Consider the following 5,719-nt stretch of genomic DNA (forward strand, 5'->3'; position numbering starts at 1 on the left):
CTGAGAGAGAAGAGGACTTAAAATACTTACTGATGAAGATCAAAGACCACAGCCTTTGGTAGGAGTTGCATCTCAGTGTAAAGAAAACAAAAATCCTCACCACTGGACCAATTAACAACATCCATGTAAGTGGAGAAGGTCAAAAACTTCATTTTTCTCAGATCAATCATCAACACTCATGGAAGCAGCAGTCAAGAAGTCAAATGACATATTGCATTATGCAAATCTACTGCACAAGACCTCTTTAAAGTGTTGAAGAGCATAGATGTCAGTTTGAGGACTAAGGTGCGCCTGACCCAAGCCATGGTATTTTCAGTAACCTCATATGCATGTGCAAGTTGTTTAGTGAATAATATGGACGACCACAAAAGAATTGATGCAGTTGAATTATGGTATTGGAGGGTAATATTAAAAGTAACATGGACTACCAAAAGAACAAGCAAATCTGCATTGGATGAAGTACAGCCAGAATGCTTTTTAGAGGTCAGGATGGTCAGGCGTCGTCTCATACTCTTACACCCTTCAAAGAGGTCTTTTGCAGCAGATTTTCTTAATGTGATATGTCATTTGATGTCTTGATTTCTACTGTCATGAGCATTGATTGTGGATCCAAGCAAATTAAATCTTTCACAAATTCAATTTACCCCTTTTCATCGTGATGTTATCTATTGATTTTGAGGATCCTTCCTTCCTTCCTTCCTTCCTTCCTTCCTTCCTCCCTCCCTCCCTCCCTTTCTTTCTTTCTTTCTTTTTTATATTGAAATGCAATACAAACTGAAAGCTATAGTCTTTGATCTTCATCAGTAAGTGCTTCAAGTCCTCCTCACTCCAGCAAGCAAGGTTGTATCATCTGCATATTGCAGGTTGTCAGTGACATTTCCTCCAATCCTAATGCTGCATTCTTCTTCATATAATCCAGCTTCTTGTATTATCTGCACAATATACAAGTTTAATAAGTAGGGTGAAAGAAGACAATCATGGACACACATTTCCTGATTTTGAACCACTCAGTACTCCATTTTTATGTTTTAAACTACTACTTCTTGGTCTATATGAAGGATTCTCATAAGTATAATTGAGTACTCTGGAATTCTCATTCTTCACAATTCTTGTTTGTTATGATCTAGACAGTACAATGGTTTTGCATAGTCAATAAACCACAAGCAAACTTACTGATGACGTTGTCTGCTTTCAGCCAAGATCCATCTGACATCAGTAACAATATCCCTCATTCCATATTCTCTTTGTAGCTGACTTGAATTTTCCTGTCACTGTATTGCTGTAATCATTTTTGACTCTTCAACAAAAAACTACTTGCATGTGATATTGTTAGATAATTTATTTCTGTATTCCATTGGATCATTTTTCCCTTTAGAATGGATGAAAATATGGACTGCTTCCACTTGGTTGGCCAGGTCTTCCAAATTTCTTAGTACATAGGCCACCTCTTAAAATGGTTGAACATTACCCCTCACTTTTTTTTTTTTTGGTGCAGTAGCACTGTACATTCCATCCATTTTCTTTTGATACTTTCTACATTGTAAGGACAAGAGCCAAATGCTCCAAAATGGCAACACTAAAGTCAACCCAGGGGAAGTGCTTTTCTACTCCTTCTCCTTTCTCCCTCCTCCAGAATCTATCCCTGACCTTGCATACGAGGGCTTTATGTTCTCATATCTACTAAGGAGTAGCAAGCAGCTAGACCCAGGCTGTTTTTCTGTTTTCCCTCAGCTAAAGATAAGACTCTACTCATACAGCCCCCTCCTTCTCTGCCTGGATGATGAGGCTGTTTACCACATGGCATAAAGAGATCCTTAAGCCCCTTCTGGTGCAGAAAATCTTGACTGGCCAGTTGGCCACCACTGGAGAGAGCTGTCCACTTCCTGTCAGCAAGTTTCTTTACTGGTAAACCATCTTTAATTTTATTTTCTGAAATAAACTAATGTCTCTTGGATGAGTTCCTGGTTGTTTCTTCAGTCTCTCAGCAACTATGTAGGCAGAAGGCTTATCCCTTCTGGACCAGAGCTTCAAAAACTGGTGAGCCAGTCGTGAGATAAAAAAAACCTCAGACTTCTAAGATGAGATCAGAGGATAAAAGGACTCGGGGGGGAATCCTGGGATGACCATCGGTCTCCATACTTGGTTCCTTAGCACAGTTGCTAGAGATTTGGAGACTGATGTGTGAGTGTGGGGACACCCTGCCAATGCTGCAATAATTGATAGGGCTCCTACACAGAGCTGTGTATGTAAGGCTAAAAGAGATACAAGGGTGCTGGTGGCCTCAGTAGCCTGACCCTGCCTATATGCTGTCCATGCCTATACAGAAGTGGAGATGGCTGTACGGACAGAAGCCCAGAGATTGAAAGATGAGCTACTGTTGGAATAAGAGGCTCTAGTAACATAGGTTAACATCATCAAAGCCCTAGCTGTCCACTTCTAAACATTTGATTCAGCTGTGGAGAATCTAGCCTGACGTTTAGCCAAGGTGAAAGGGTGGCATTTACTGCAGCAATGTATGTGAGCAGCAATTATAAAGGCAGATTGGGACCCCATTTCAACGTCCTCTGCTGTTCTTGTGACTCTCTCAGATCTCTCTTGTAATTCATTGTTTCAAGTTAATTCATTTGTTAATATATGAATGTGAGTCCAAAAGTATTGCGTCATGGGTTCCAGTTCATACATGAATGGGCTTATTCCAAAGAAAGCATGTGAAGACAGAGTCTAAGATCATTGGAAGGCTGCAGACAAGTTCTCTCAACAATACGCTTGTCTTAGTCTCATAACGGTGTCTTCCAGAAAAATAAATTAAATGTCCAATGAAAACCATGACTTCTGAGGAGATCTATTGTTGTTGTTGTTAAGTACCATCAAGTTGGTTCCGACCCATAGCAACCCTGTATAGGGTTTCCAAGGAGCAGCTGGTGAGCGTGAACCGCCAACCTTGCAGTTCAAATGGCTTTGCAGTCTGGCGCATTAACCCACAGTGCTACACCAGGACTCTATTGGGACAATTACATTCTCAGCAGAGAATTCAGCTCAGAAGGTTTTGACAACTGATATTTGGAATTCCAAAGGCATAATCTTGATAGATTTTCTGAAAGAACACGGATGGTCTAGGGAATTTATTTTGAAGAAGTCTTAAGAAAAATTGAAAACTACATTGGTGAGAAAAAGGCCAGGAAAGTTGAGCTCAGTAATTTTTTTCCAGTATGACAATGCACCTACTCATTCCTTGAGGGTAGCAAGAGCTGCACTATAAGAATTTCCTAGAGAAACTCTCACCCAGCCACCCTATATCCCTGATGTTGGCACTCTAGACTTCTTTTTGTTCCTAAAACTTAAATAACATTTCAAGCAAACACCAGCTGAATTCCTCTAAATAGCAAAAGTACCTTTTTGACTTTGTATAAACTGAAGAGCACAATCTTCAGGGAAGAATTAAAGAGATGGAAACACTACCTTCCAAAATGTATAGACCTACATGAGAATATGCTGAGAAGTAGGTCTTACATTTTGATATTTTTTAAAAAGAAAAGTTTCTATCATTTTGTTTTTATCTTTTTGATCTTTTAGGCTTCCTCCTTCCTCCAAAAAAATCACAAGCACTTGGATGATTCCCTGGAAATCCTGTCTTTTTGGAAAATTACCATGCTCATTTAATTACCCTGAAATTCATCAATGTGATATAACATAGTGAAATAAATGAGAACATATGGAAGCACAGGTGTTGGTCTTCATGACTGAGCTATACCTATGTCACACATTAATTGTGCAAGGAAGCTTTTACACAATACTAGAACCCTAGGACTCAGGCTTGTATGAGAGCCTATTTGAGGTAAATCTTTTTTTTTTTTTTTTTTTTAAGCTATGGAAGTTACCTTCACTGTAAATGTAATATTGGGAGAAATCATGTGTGGGTCTCTGAGAGAAAAAATAATTTTATAAGCTATGAATGTAGTAAATATACTAAACTAACATTAAACCGCTATGAGTGTCGTAAAAATTCAAGTCTTTTTTCTTTTCTTTTATAATTTGCTACAGGGTTATAGCACAATATTTTCCTGAAGACATATAAATAAAGCAAAGAAAAACTGTTTGCATGATATCTTAGTAAGTTCTACTGCTACCAGATATTAGGAATCCATATTTTTCTAAAATAATTTCAAACTTTCAGAAAAGTTTCTAGAAAAAAAGTATAGACCTCTATGAACCCTTCAAGTATATTCTGGTGGTGGTACTTATGTGTAATGGAGTCAGTTCCGACACATAGAGACCCTGTATAGGGTTTCTGAGGCTGTAAATCTTTACAGGAGCAGAAAGCCTCATTTTCTGGTAGTTTCCAACTACTGACCATGAGGTTAGCAGCATGACTAGTAACCACTACGCAACCAGAGCGCTCTCTCTCTCTCCATACTTCCTTAGCTTTTTTTTTTTTTTTTTTGCTTTAAAAATGATTCAAATTTAATAAGTGATGCTTTATTATTAAGACACACACGTATTTATATTTTCTTAAAAATTAACCCCGAGAATACCCCCACTACCCACCCTTCCCACCAAAGAGCTTGCCTGTGCTACTTGCTGGGGCCCCAGTCGAGTGGTCTATTTCCCATCCAGACCCAGTTGTGCTGTGGTCTGTGTGGCCCAGCCACAGTGGAAAGCTGTCCTCCTATCCCCTGATGGAGTGGCAGTCTTTAGGAAGCCCCGGTCTACACCCCTACACCTCTGTACCCTCACCAGGCCCTCGGCCCTTCTGCAATAAATGGGTCACCATGTGCGAGCAGTCTGCTCCAGCTCCTGCCCCAGTCTCCAACCAGATCAATAGGGTGAGAACCACAGGGAAGGTCTTCCACGCCTCCCGTTTGGCTCTCTAGCTCTGGACCTGGGCCTGCCCTGGAGGCAGCGCTGGAAAGACCCTTCCCTGGCACTCGGGCACCGCTGCAGGCCTCCTCCATCTGTGGAGCTGATTCCTGGGGAAGTTGGTCCTTTTGGGATGCACTTTGATGACTCGTTGCCGGAAGACACTGTCATCCAGCTTCACAGCGGCCAGGGCGGCCTGGGCAGAGCTCGCAGCAGTAAACTCGATGTAGGCATAGCCCTTGGGGTGTCTGGAGAACTTATCACACAGGATGGTGACGCGGTGGATCTCCCCACAGGGGTTGAAGTAAGCCCCCAGCTCCTCTGCCGAGGCAGCATAGTCCACATTGCCCAAGTAGACAGATCTGTGATCAGTCTCCGCCTTCTGTGGGCTCCTCAGGAAGAGTGGACCTGTCTCATGACTCAGGAACAGCCTGACCAACTGGGTTCCTGAAGTGCCCTCCTGTCCCGGGGTGGCCCCTGCACAGTGGACATGCCTGGTGGCTCTCCGGCCTGCTCCATGACCCACAGTGGCCCTCTGATGGCCTCCAGCTCCTCAACAGGCGTTCGGCTCCTCGAGGCTGAAGATGGCAGTGCAGCTGACCAGCCCTGGTCCCCTGTCTGGTATTCCTCCAGGTGCTCCCTCTCTAAGAGAGAAAGAAGTAAGCTGGCGTCTTCTTCGGTTTCTTCCTCCTCCTCTTTCCCAGGCCCCGGCCGCAGAGAGGGCTTCGCGCTCCAGGGGCCCCCAGCCCTGGGCCTCTGGGTCCAAGGTGGCTTTCTGCAGCCAAGCCTTGGTGGGGGGCGGGAAGAGTCGGTTCCGAATCATAGTGACCTTGCACAGGGTTTCTGAAGCTGTAAATCTTTA

General features: G+C 42.8%; 1 pseudogene; it reads right to left on the reverse strand.

Annotated features, from left to right (window-relative positions):
* Window positions 1-4,815: 4,815 nt before the first annotated feature.
* On the reverse strand, window positions 4,816-5,376 carry LOC102815392 (annotated as a pseudogene).
* Window positions 5,377-5,719: the final 343 nt, after the last annotated feature.

Source organism: Chrysochloris asiatica, unplaced genomic scaffold (assembly GCF_000296735.1).
Source record: "Chrysochloris asiatica unplaced genomic scaffold, ChrAsi1.0 scaffold00010, whole genome shotgun sequence".
NCBI classification, from domain to species: domain Eukaryota; kingdom Metazoa; phylum Chordata; class Mammalia; order Afrosoricida; family Chrysochloridae; genus Chrysochloris; species Chrysochloris asiatica.